The following is a 13,370-nucleotide window of genomic DNA, read 5'->3' on the forward strand; positions in this document are numbered from 1 at the left end:
ACTAATCCTTAGTTAAGACAGTAGTAATGAGCTAAAGATGAGGTCAGATTAGCAAGCTAGGAAGGATATGGAAGCTATAAAATTTAATCATCAATGCTATGGTCACAGCACAGAAGTCAGAGTTACCAGTTTGCCCTGTGCGGAGCACTATTCTAAGTTCTTTGTATACATCAAATGGTCACCTGTTTGTGACTTGGTAAACAGAACAGAAGTTACCCTTAACTATGATAGGTTATCCATAATGAAGAGCAAGATTGGTGAGAGAAATAATAATACATATTGATGAGGATGTGGGAGAAAAGGTACACTCATACATTGTTGGTGGTACTGTAAATTAGTGCAATCACTCTGGAAAGCAGTATGAGATTCCTCAAAAAACAAGGAACCATACCAACACATGACCCAGCCATTCCACTATATGGTGTGTATCCAAAGATTTAAAACCAGCATACTACAGTGATATAGTTTCATTAATGTCTATAGCAGCACAATTCACAATAGCCAAACTATGGAACCAACCTAGGTGCTCTTTGACAGATGAAGGATAACAACGTGGCATATATACATAATGAAGTATTACTTGGACATAAAGAAGAATGAAACTATGGCATTTGCTGGTAAATGGATGGAACTGGAGATTATCATGCTAATTGACTCAGGAAGTCAAGGATCAAATATTTTCTCTGATAGGTGTAAGCTAAACCAAAATAGAGGGTAGGGAGAAAGAAAGAGAGAAAGTGTGGGGGGGGTGTATGTTGGGGGGAGGGATTTTACTAAAATAAAGGAAAGATCAAAAGAGAATAAGAGGATTGATGGGGAGAAAGGAGAGGTGGGAAAAGGGAAGAACAGTGGAATGAATCTGACCAAACTTTTGTATGTACATACTTGAATATACCACAGTGAATCCCAACATCAAGTATATCCAGAAGACACTAATTTAAAAACCTATAAATAAATTGTAGAAAGAAGAGTGGAATAGAAGGAGTGGAGCAGGGGGAGGGAGGAAGGGAGAGGGGGAAAGTTCTGCAGACTGAATTAGAGCAAATTATGTTCTATGCATTTGTGATTATGTCAAAATGTATACTAATATTACATATAAATAAAAAGAATCAATTAAAAAAGAAAAAAAGTCCACCTGGCTCATTGGGAAAAAAATGTGTATATTCATTTTTAACACTCTTGAAATTAAGGACATGCCTATAAAAACTAATTCTTTTTTCAATTTGATTATCAAATTATATGTTAATTAAAATTATTCTGTAAAACCTATGTAGCTATGTGAAAGGAAATATATTCATGCCAATAGAGGTGACTTTTAAATGAGAAATAAACATAATAAATACTATTAAAAAAAGTTGGCGTCTGGGGTGGCAGCTCAATGGTAGAGTGCTTGCCTAGCACATATGAGGCTGGGTTCAATCCTCAGCACCACATAAATAAGTAAACAAACAAACAAATAAATAAGGGTGTTTTAAAAATAATAGTATGTTTAGAAACTTTTAATTTAAAAGAATAGTTGGAAATTCCTGTAGGACATTCCATTAAAATGATTCCAAAACAGTAGGATATAATCAGGCTGAAAGATAGGACTAAAGTATGAGATGGGGTAAATATTTGGAAATCATTAAACAAAAAGTTGAGGTCAAGGACATTGCTTAAATCAACTAGGAAGAAGGAAAGAATAAAGATAAGAAGAAGTTTAAGGAGTAGAAAGAGGAAGAGGTAGGAGGAAAGGAGCTATAAGCAAACTGCCCCAGGAGAAGGAGGAGAGCAAGGTCAAGAGAATTAGGAGAGAAGCTTCCAAAAGGAAGAGTTCAGTAGTAACAAATACTACAGAGATCAAATAAGCCATGAAATGAGGATGAAAATTTTCCATTAGTCACAGAGTAGGAGCTTAATATTTGATAAATTGGATACATAAGCTACTAGACACAAAGCAAACCGTTTCCAATCTTGCCTCCAACCTGTCCTTCTTAATTATCTATCAGTAGGCATTTTTTCCCAAAAAATTTTAGTCTGTCAAAAATGGGAAGTACTTTTAGACACTTCCTCAGGAATACACTGGGCCTTCCTAACCCTCATTGTTTTGTCTTACGACATTCACCTTGCTAGAGAACAATGAAATATTTTTGTCCTTGCACAAGAACTACTGATCCCTTACACTTATGTCAAATTCCAATTCTTCATTTAATCTTTCATGATTTTCCCAAACAGATATGATCCTCACTTCCTTTAAATCCCTAAAAGACCATTTATTATCAATATCATTAATTTATTAAATTAATTGTTTTTATTCATAACATTGAAATGTTTCATTTTTCTCCTGTTCATTGAACAAAAGTGTTTACCTTGTGTTATAATTTAAATTGTTAGAAATCTCTAGCTTGCCTCTCATCTAGACAAACCATTCTTTTTTTTTTTTTTTTGATCCTGCTGGGGATTGAACCCAGGGCCTTGTGCATGCAAAGCAAGCACTCTATTAACTGAGTAGATAATATATTCTTAGACAAGAATAATACCTTATAATTTTTCTGTATCAAGTATTTACTGAGTGCCACAATGCATGAAACTCTGTTACATTTAACATTTATAGATAGGGCAATTCGTGCTCTGAATCACCCACACTCTCTTTTTCTTTTTGGTGGGGGTGGGAGGTAGCAGGGATTGAACTCAGGGGCGCTAGACCACTGAGTCACATCCCCAGCCACTTTTTTTATTTTATTTAGAGACAGGGTCTCACTAAGTTGCTTAGGACCTCACTAAGTTGCTGAGGCTGGTTTTGAACTCACTATTCTCCTGCTTCAGCCTCCCAAGTCATGGGATTTCAGGCCTGCATCACCACGTCTCACTTTTTCTTGAGTGTACTTTTCGCTTTCCAAGAAAGCTCTTCCTTCTTGCCCTACGATCTACCTATAGAGAGATGTCCTTGGATTCCCATATAGTGATGGGAACATGCAGACTTTAGAGTCTGACTGATTTTAATTCAAATCTTAGAGAGGTGACTTTTAACACAATGTTTGATTTATCTGAGCTTTAGTGCTCTTGTTATTAGAATTATAATACCTATCAGCCATGATTGTTGGGAAAATTAAATAATTAAATATCTATTAAAAATAACACTAGTTATGGTTAAAGTGCTTATTAAATTTTGGAATTAAGAGGTCATTGCTCTAAAAAAGGAAGATTAGTGAGAGAAGTCTAGCTTTCCCAAATCTTAAAATACATTTTATAGTTATAATAACTAAAAGGGTATGGTACTGGCATGTGAAAATAAAAAAAATCAGTGGAATAAACTAGAAAGTCTGGAAGCAGACCCAAATACACACGGAATCAGAGTGTTGACCTTAGATTTGGACAAGAAAGGCCACACTCTGGTTTTCCTCTGGTGGTACTACTTTCTGTGGGAGAAGGGGACTTACCCACCTGGAACTCATCACCTGCCTTCTTAAGCAAGTCTGATTATGTTTTGTCACTGTCCAAACTCATGTTGAGGCCTGGTCCCCAAAGTAATGCTGTTGAGAAGTGGTAGTGGGGCCTTTAAGGGGCATTTGGGCTGTAAAGGATTCACCCTCAGGAAAAGATTAGTGCTTTGTCATGGCAGTGAATTAGAGAGTAAGGTCTTGCTCTCATAGGACAAGATTCATTCTTTAAAAAGTGAGGCTTCCCTTTATGTTCTGCTTCACCTGCACACACTCACTTGCCCCTCTGCCTGCTGCCATGAGTTGAAGCAGAATGAGGCACTCACTGACACAGTCAAGACCTTGGATTTCCCAGTCTCCAAAACTGTGAGCAAAAATAAACCTCTCTGCCTTATAAATTTCCTAGTCTCAGGTATCCTGTTATAGCCACTGAAAGCAGACTAAGAAAGTTACCAAGACCATTTTTGGCATTGCCTGACTAACTGGCCCCAAGATGACTTGAGGAACTGTGTTATGGTTTAGATATGAGTTATCATTCAAAAGCTCCTGTGTTAATTTAGGAACACTTGGAGATGTAATGATTGGATTATGAGAGCTATAGTAATCAGTACATCCTACTTTTAACTTCCTGGGTGGTAACTGTAGGAAGATAGGGTGTGGCTGAAGGAGTTGGGTCACTGAAGGTGTGCTCTGGAAGGGTTTGTCTTCCCTATAGTCCCTTCCTCCCTTTTCTGTCTCTTTCTCTATCTCTATGTCTCTGTATGTCTCTGTCTATCTCTGCTTCGTGGCCACTTCTATCATGATGTTGGGCCCAGAGCAGTGGAGTTGGCCAACCTTGGACTATACCTCTGAAACCATGAGCCCAAATAAGCTTCTTCTTCTCTAAGTTGTTCTTGTTGGGTGTTTTGGTCACAGTAACAAAAAGCTGACTAACTCAGACTGTATGAAGCTTTTCCTTTCACCCACCATCCTGAGTAGACCATGACACCTATATTGCATCCTTACGTAAGCCTTTTGATCAACTCTGAGAGGTCGTCACTCTTTCCTCTTTGACACATCTTCTTCACGTGGCTTCTGGATCACCATTCTCTTTTTTCCACTCAACTCACTCACCTTCTTGGTCTCCTGATAGTTCTCCCCATACCCCCAACATCTGAATATTTAAGTACCTCAGACTCATTCTTCATTCCTCTTCTGTCTTCATAGTCCATTACTAAATTATCTTATTCCATTACATGGTTTTAAATTGACAACTCTCTTATTTTTATTTCTAGCCCTGGCCTTTCCTCTGAAATCCATCCTTGTAAATACATCTGGTAACTTGATTTCTCCACTTATTTATCTAATAGGCACTTCACACTCATGTTCAAACACACATAAAATTAATCTACCTTTCTGATTGCCTCATAGGTTGGCTGATTGGCAGAGTGGAGAAAAAAGAGAACAATGAAAACCTGAGTGAAAAATAAATAATGATCAAACCAGAACAAATGGTAGAATTGCTATGTGGTTTTGCAATCCGAGTTTAAATGAGATGCTTTAAATGACAGAGAAAGAGATCCTGCTGCAGGTTAATTCTTCAAGGGAGAAGATGCCACATGGAAAGTACTCAAAGCAGAGTTTAGGAACAACCATTAAAGGAGAGGGGTATGAGTGCATAAGACACTGGGTGATGTAATAGTTGTGTCTTTAAAGGCTTCCAGGTCACAAAGGATTAGGTCTTTTTTGCATGACAAGAGAAAGAATTAGGGTGAATAAGAGTTTGAGAAAGGAATGTCTGATCACATCTAATCACTGTTGCAGGAATGGCTGTCCTGACAAACAGGGAATGCCCTGGCACTGCATGTGGCCATGAACTGGGGATGGAGCAAGGGATGAGGGTTGATCATATAGAAATGATTTCAAGCATCAGAAGAACAGTCAGACTATGTAGTACTAGAGTCCACTCTAGTTTGAGGAATCTAATTCTTACCTTAATAAAAATAACCATGACAGTTATCGCAACTCAGTAGAGAAAATTAAATCTGGCTTATGATTAGTTAAATCCAACGAAAATACAAAAATTTTGTCATTGCTTTAACATTCACTTTTTTTCCCCCTGTCCTCTCTCATTTTCAGAAATGAATTCACATGAAGCAAATCTATAAAGGAGAGCGGTAGAGGTGAAAACATCATGGAAAAGGCAAGCAGGTTGACTAGTAAACTCGTCAAGTTGAGACAAGTGTGAAAACTCATTACAACCTGAATTCCTCACACATATCAGTTTCTCCTTTCTTTTAAACTTCTTAATAGAAAAAGTTGAGCTCACATTATTGGCACCTCCACTATTTGCCCTCACTTCCATCAAAAAATAAATAAATTAGAGACACCTCCTTTTCCACATTTATTTTAATCTAAAATGTTGTGATCTCTCAGGATTTATTTTATGCTTTCTCAAAAGACCAAATCTTAGAAATCACCTTCTTAAACCCATGGGGAATATGTCTATTTCTACTTTATTTGGGCAGGTAAATTGAAAGGGAATGGGATTTGATTTAACACCTGTTAAATTCTGTAGACTATGTATTAAAGATGTTGCAGAAAGAATAAATACTGCAATGAAGTTCTACTTCATTTCATATTGGAAGATAATATTTCCAATCATCATGTTACTTGTGTATTAATGTAACTGAAAAAGTACTAAATTTGTAATTTCAACAGCTTTCATCAGTTGTATATTTTTCTTTCTCTAATACAACTGTTTGCTAACTCCTTCAGGACAGAGAAAATCTTTTTTAAAATCACAAAATTTCTTACAAATCACAAGTAAATTAACAGTGTTGCACTGAGCGCCTCCTTGTGCCTGGGTCTTTATACACATTTCCCCCTACCTACTGGGAATTGAACTCAGGGCCTCACACATGGTAAGAAGCAACCTACCACTGAGCTATATTCCCATCTTTTTTATTTTGAGACCAGATCTGGCTAAGTTGCTGAGAATGGCCTTGAACTTGTGATCCTCCTGCCTCAGCCTCTGGAGTAGCTGGGTTTAAAGGCCTATACCACTGTGCCTTCCCTCAACTTACTTCACATATGTGAGAAATAATCTTTCATCTCTTTGAAGCCAGCAGAAGGCACACATAGTACATCATGTTTAGTATATTTTTAAGGAATTAAATTTGATTCTTGCTCCCTGACACTCTCATGCCTCTTTTCTAATCTTCATCCTTTAAAACCTAGTTTAAATTCTGACTTGTCTATAAAGGCTTCCCTGGCCACCATTTTCTCTATGACTAATTTCAAATATGTTATAATTGTCTCCTTCTTAAAGAAGTTTTGTTTTTGTTTTTTTACTTCTAATCAGGTATACATGACAGTAGAAAGCTCTTCAATACCTCGATTCATTTTACACAAATGGAGCAGAATTTTTCGTTTCTCTGGTTGTACATGAAGTAGAGTCACACCATTCGTGCACTCATACATGTACCTAGGATAATGATGTCCATCTCATTTCACCATCTTTCCTATCCCCATTCCCCCTTCCCCAACTCCCCTTTGCCCCATCCAAATTTCCTCCACATACCCCATGTCCCCCATATGGATTNCCCCCCCTTTATGGGTTAGCATCCACTTATCAGAGAAAACATTCAGCCCCTGTTTTTTTGGGATTGACTTATTTTGATTAGCATGATATTCTCCAACTCCATCCATTTACCTGAAAATGCCATAATTTTATTCTCTTTTAATGCTGAGTAATATTCCATTCAGTGAATATACCACAGTTTTAAAAGAAGCTTTTTATTAAGGATAAATTTTAAGCACGTTCAAACATAAAATAATTTGATAATTAAAAAAACAAAACAAAACAAAACAAAGGTTGCTTCCCTGAGTCTCAAAGGTTGATTTGGCTTTGAAGGCTGGGTTCCCACCTTCAGTCTTCAATGTTCATCTTTCTGGGTTTCAGATAAAGAAGGGGTTCTTCTAGATATTTACAAATAGCATTTTAAAATATTTCGGAAGTGTATGGGTGCATGTGTGTACCAGATAACCTCTACTATCTGGTTTAGTGATACAAAAAATATTATATTAAGTGAGACATTATAAAAGTTGTCCTAGTAAAGCCAATTGGCTTGTGAGCCAATCAAGTAGGAAGCTCTAGAGTGAGTATGTTGGCTCGTGTTGGTGACTAAATAGTGGTAGCATGATATTGTCAAGAGATTATAGGAATTAGAGTCGAAAGAAATGTGTTAAAGTTCTAAGTTAAACACTTTACTTTCCTGGTCCTTCATCTCTTCACTGAAGTTATTCCCATGCAGTTTTCCTCAATACTTAGCTAAACTTATGTTTTTAAATGGAAAATGAGCCTGTGGAATTATTTCATGAAAAATAGTCAGGAATTATTGTAACTAACCATTAGCAGATATTAACCCATTACTTTTAAATATCTGTTTATTTCATTAGGTCAAAGTTTCTAAAACTTTTGTGTTCAAAGTATAGAATCCTAGACTCCAAATCTAGAAAAACTGACTCAGTAGATCCACAAGCAAGCACTCCCAGACACCTCACATTGAAGCTATGTACTCCAGAACTTTGTTGGAGACTGATTTTAGCTTTCTTGGGCCACATATTTTTCTTATGGACTAAATTTTTGGTTAAATAATTTTGAGTTTTATTATGTACAAACTATATTTATAACTGCAAACTATCATTTAATTGCTCTCTTAAAATACTGCCCTCCTCACATGAAATATTGTGGGGCAGTAGTCCCAGATCAGACCTGGCTCTGAGTCACCCCTAAACAAATGGTAACTCATCACTACATATTCTACCAATAAAAATTTAATTTTTGAATTAGATAATGATGATGGTTGCACAAACTTGTGAATATACTGGAAATCACTGGATTGTGCATTCAAAATGGTGAATTTGATGCCATGTGAATTGTACTTCAATTAAAAAAACACTTTGTACATTTCATTTCATGTATGAAATGAAAATAAAACCCCAGAAGTAAAATAGTAAAATTGCTAGTTCAAGGATCATATTGCGCTTCTCTCTCTCTCTCTCTCCCCCCCCTCTCTTTGTTGTTTTCAGGATTGAACCCAAGGGCACTCTATCACTGATATACCCCCAACACACCATCTCTTTTAGATACGGTTTTACTAAGTTTCTGAGGCTAGCCTTGAACTTGCTATCCTCAACCTAAATGGCTAGAATTATACCAGCATCATTATGCCTGGCTCATATGCACGTTTAATTTGTGATTTTGCTGAATTTTCTTTCAGATTTTGTGCCAATTTATACTCCCAATAACACGTATAAAAGATGTTACTCTTATTCCACACCTTTGCTAATAATAGAGTATGTGTTGTCAAACTTGTTTTGTCAAACTGATAGATTAAAAAAAAAAATCCAAATGGTATCTTGGTGTAATTTTAATTTGTTGCTCTCTCATGAGTAAAAACTGAGGGTTTTTTTTTTTTTTTTTTTTTTTTTGCCTATTTCCTACAAAACAAATTTAATCCGCTGGAAATGTTTGCTTGTACTGCCATGTTTTGTTACATAGAAATCTGTAATTCTTGTGGCAGGAAGGAGTTTGCTCTGTTTCCAGCCCTTTCAATCAACCCCAATTTCAGTTCTACACCACAGCTCAGCATATAATTATTCAAATTAGCAATGAGTCTTTTTGGCAACAAATTGAACCTCTGCAGAAATTGAACCAAGTGCCATAAAAAGAAAATAGAAGCTGAATTTTTAGCTTCTGATTCTGAGCTTTTGAAAACCAAACAAAAGGCTGCAGCTTCTCCAAATTACTGATTACACAATAATCTCTGAATCCTCATGTCTGATTTTCCCCTCTGGGGCTAAGTTAATGACTTGTAGCTCTTCTTGTAGCAAGAAAAAAAGACCATATAAATACTATTTATTCTTTAAATACTTTTTATTTGCTTAGCTTTTTCTATCATTGAAGATTAATCATATATATATATATATATATATATATATATAATAACTTGAATCACAAACATGCCCATTTTCTGGGTGAAAATCAGATTCTGATGAGAACTCCCAAGTTGAGATCAATTGCAAAGCTGTCTGCCATAACATATGGCTAGTCCAACTTTCAGTAGCAATACTTTAGACTTCAAAATTTCAAAACAAACATTTTGAATCTAATCTCTTGAGTCCCGCCAGCTAAATTCATTTCTCAATGGAGATGTAACTTAATGCTTTAGTTGTGTTTTTTTACCCAGTGTTTCTTCTAGTAGCATTTTCCCTACCCAGATCTGAGGTCTTAAGTGTCTGAATCTCAGAAAGGTTTTTTTTCAAGATAATAGAAACAACCAAACACCAGAGCTAGAATAACAGTGAAAGCTAAATTTCTGGATCACTTACTATGTGACAGGCTCTGTTCTGACAACCTTAAGAATGTTAACTCATTTAATTTTTACAGCAGCTTATGAGGTATGGATGATAATTATTGCCCTGTATACAGATGAAGAAAACAAAGCATAGGAAGTTAAACACTTTGTCCAAGGTCACCCAGCTGATAACAAAGTTAGGATTCCAACCTAAAATGTTTGGTTTATTGATGGTGTTCCTAATCTATGTTAAACATCTGGGGTAATCTGACCCAATATTCATTAAATATGTATTTACTTATTTTTTTTTATTGTGGCACTGGGGATCAAACCAGGGCTTCACACATGCTATGCAAGCACTCAACCACTGTTTTCAAGTAGAAGTAATATTCATGTGAACATAGAGTTTGAATCCAGTTTTCCCATTGCCAGAATACTACTCAGCAGAAAGCAAGCCACTGCCTAAATTTATAGTTGTCCCATAAACTTCAACCAAAACATGCTAATTCATCTCAACTACATTATTTCCTAAAATTTCATCTTTCCAAACCATGAACTTTTCACAATAAGAAGTAGAAATGTTCTATATTTTTTCCTATCTTAACGTTGCAAATCCTATGTCTGCTTCTTAAGAGTATAGTACATATACCCACCTCATCATGGTGACAATAGCTCTTAGAAAGGCCTAGAGTGGCAGAGAACATAGCAACCAGTTAAGATCCTTCTGAGGTGATTTCCTTGAAGTTTGGGGATTAGGAAACCCTCACTTGTCCGAGTATATAAGAGATTTCTAGATATAAATCATTTGTGAATTGATCTCAAGGGTTATTGGAAATGAATAATGAGACCAGCACAACCATGTACCCGCGAGGAAAACTTCAGGACAATAATTACCAAGATCATAATGAAAGCCAAGTGGTAATTAGTTCCATTAGTTAGATAATTAAGTAAACCAAAAATACTTTTAGAAAATAAAATTTTAGATATTTAATATTAAAGCAATTGCAGAATAGTTTAGAAACTAAAAGTGCAGTTTATAGGATAGCTCCCTATATAATGGAATGATAGAAACAGCAATAAATGATGTAAAAAGCTCATTAAAAACTGTGCAGTTCACAAGTACATACTTTTTGTGAAGTATGCCAGCAGGTAGTCATATTTAATGCCGTATTTGACTCTTCATTAGAGTGTCATTCCTTTTGAGTTTGTGTGTCTGGGTATGATAGGACATTAGGTTGGAGTTAGCACAGGATGTTTTTGCCCACCCTCCAAATTTTTGAAACCTGTGCTATTGATCATTACCCCAATAGAAGGGGGGCTTATATTAGAGTCATTTTGTATTTTCATAATCACACCTTCCTAACGAAAGTCTACATCCATCCATCTGTCCATTAACCCACTTGCTCATGCTCATGATACCCACTTATTCTTTGTTAGGCACTGACCTAGAAGCTAAGGTTATAAAAACAAGTAGCATAAAATCTCTCTGTCTTCAAATAGCTTTCAATCTAGTTGGATGAGACATTTGTAAACAAATTAGTGTCATCAGTTGTTACTGTTTCCATGTTAGAAGTCCATGAACTTTGGTGGGCACAATGGAGGAGTGTGAAAGGGAGAATGGACCATCACAAGGAGGAAAACCTACAGAGGAGGAAATGCTGGAGATTTGTCCTCTTGTCACCTCTGTTTCATTCTGTTCTCTCTTTCTACAATATCTTTCTCTTACTTATTCACTGGGCTAAGCCTTACTCACTACTTTTAAATGAAGTTGTGTATACATTGTCTTAACAGGTTATACATGAATGCATTTCAATTTTTTAAAAATACTGAAATACAAAATGTATAATTAGCAGAAGTCTTTCTTTAATCTGATCCCATTACTCTTCTGCTTAGAAGTAGTGTTTTTAATACTTTATGTGTTTCTAGAACATTTTTTGTCCATTCATATATTTGTGTATATATAAAAATATATATACATGTATATGCATACATGTATTTATGTATATGTATATATGTGCATATGTACATAAGTAATAAAATAAATATTGTTTTTCAATTTGGTTTTCACTTATGAAGTGAAATCATGGGTTTCAGTGTATTTTTTTATATAAAAATCCCAAATCTAGGATTACCATATTTTAACCAATCTCTCATGGATAGAAATCTAGAATTTCTCCCGAAATTCGCAGTTATAAATACTGAAACAAGTACCCATGAATATCTTTTTATGCATGTGTGTGAGTAGACTATATACCTAGGAGTGGAGTAGCTGGTTTAAAAATCATGATCTATACTGTCACATGGTCTTCCAAAACCCAAGTAGCAATATATTCTCTCACTATTTGATAGAAGAATGCATGTTTTCCCACACCTTTACCAAGTGAGAATATTGTAAATCAATTAATAGTTTGAGTGTCAGTTAGTAGAAAACTTATTATATTACTTTCTGCTTTACTTTTTGGTGAGATTAAGCATCTTTCATATATTCCTTTGAAATTAACCTTCAAAGATGAATCTGTGGGGGCTGGGATTGTGGCTCAGCGGTTGAGTACCCACCTAGCATGTGAGAGGCCCTGGTTTTGATCCTCAGCACCACATAAAAACAAATGAATAAAATAAACATATTGTGTCTAACTACAACTAAAAAATATATATCTATTAAAAAACATGAATTTGTGGTTGGTAGAAGGAAAAGTATGAGTAAAGCCATAGATGTATTATTTGCACAGCACCACAATATTTAAGGAGGACTGAAATTGTTTGGTGCAGAGGTCCAGAGGGTGATTTCAAGGAAAATGAGGCTTAGAGAAGTAGATAGGTGTCACATGACAAAGGGCCTACTGTGCCAGTCCTTTAGACTTTGCCCTGTAGATAATGGGGAGTTATTCAAGGATTTTTTTTTTCCCCTTATTCTTTTTTTTATTGGTTGTTCAAAACATTACAAAGTATTCAAGGATTTTAAAGCAAGGTTGCAAAAAGCTTTTGAAAAAATTAATCTTGCATCTGTTGGGAAAGAGAGCAGACTGGAAAGAATAGTAAATGGGAGAACTGCAGTAGTTCCCTGACAGAGGGCAGCAGCACTGGCTTTGGAGGTGAGGAAGGGATACCTATAATGTTGTAGGGACAGATGAGGCAAGGCACTGAAGATAGCAGGAAACAGTTTTATGTGGCTGCAGCCAGGTTCAGAGGGCACAACTTTTGCTGTAATCAATTAATCCCCTGAACCCCGAGTTCAGGTATTTTCAGAATTTTATACCCAGCATGTAAGGGGAGGGGCTCAGAAGTTCACAGTCTGCAGAAGTTCATATAAAAGCAGCTTTTTCTTTCACTGTTCTGGGCAAATTAACTCTTCAAGGACAACACCTGAGAAGGGGAGAGCTTCTTTTTCCCATTTTTCCTCTCCCTGCCAGTTGGTACCATGGAGCCCAGTCGGTAACTTATCTTAAAAATGTAGACATCTCTGTGAAGCCCAGCTCAAGGCCAGAGGCCTTGTTTGCATATTTCCACAAACTACTATACTGGATGTGTTTGTGAAAAACTAGAAGGAGTGTCCAGCACCTGGAGTGCTGATTTCTTCCCGGCCAGAGGTCAAGTAAGACAGTGCAACACG

The sequence above is a fragment of the Marmota marmota genome, unplaced genomic scaffold (assembly GCF_001458135.2).
Source record: "Marmota marmota marmota unplaced genomic scaffold, marMar, whole genome shotgun sequence".
NCBI classification, from domain to species: Eukaryota; Metazoa; Chordata; class Mammalia; order Rodentia; family Sciuridae; genus Marmota; species Marmota marmota.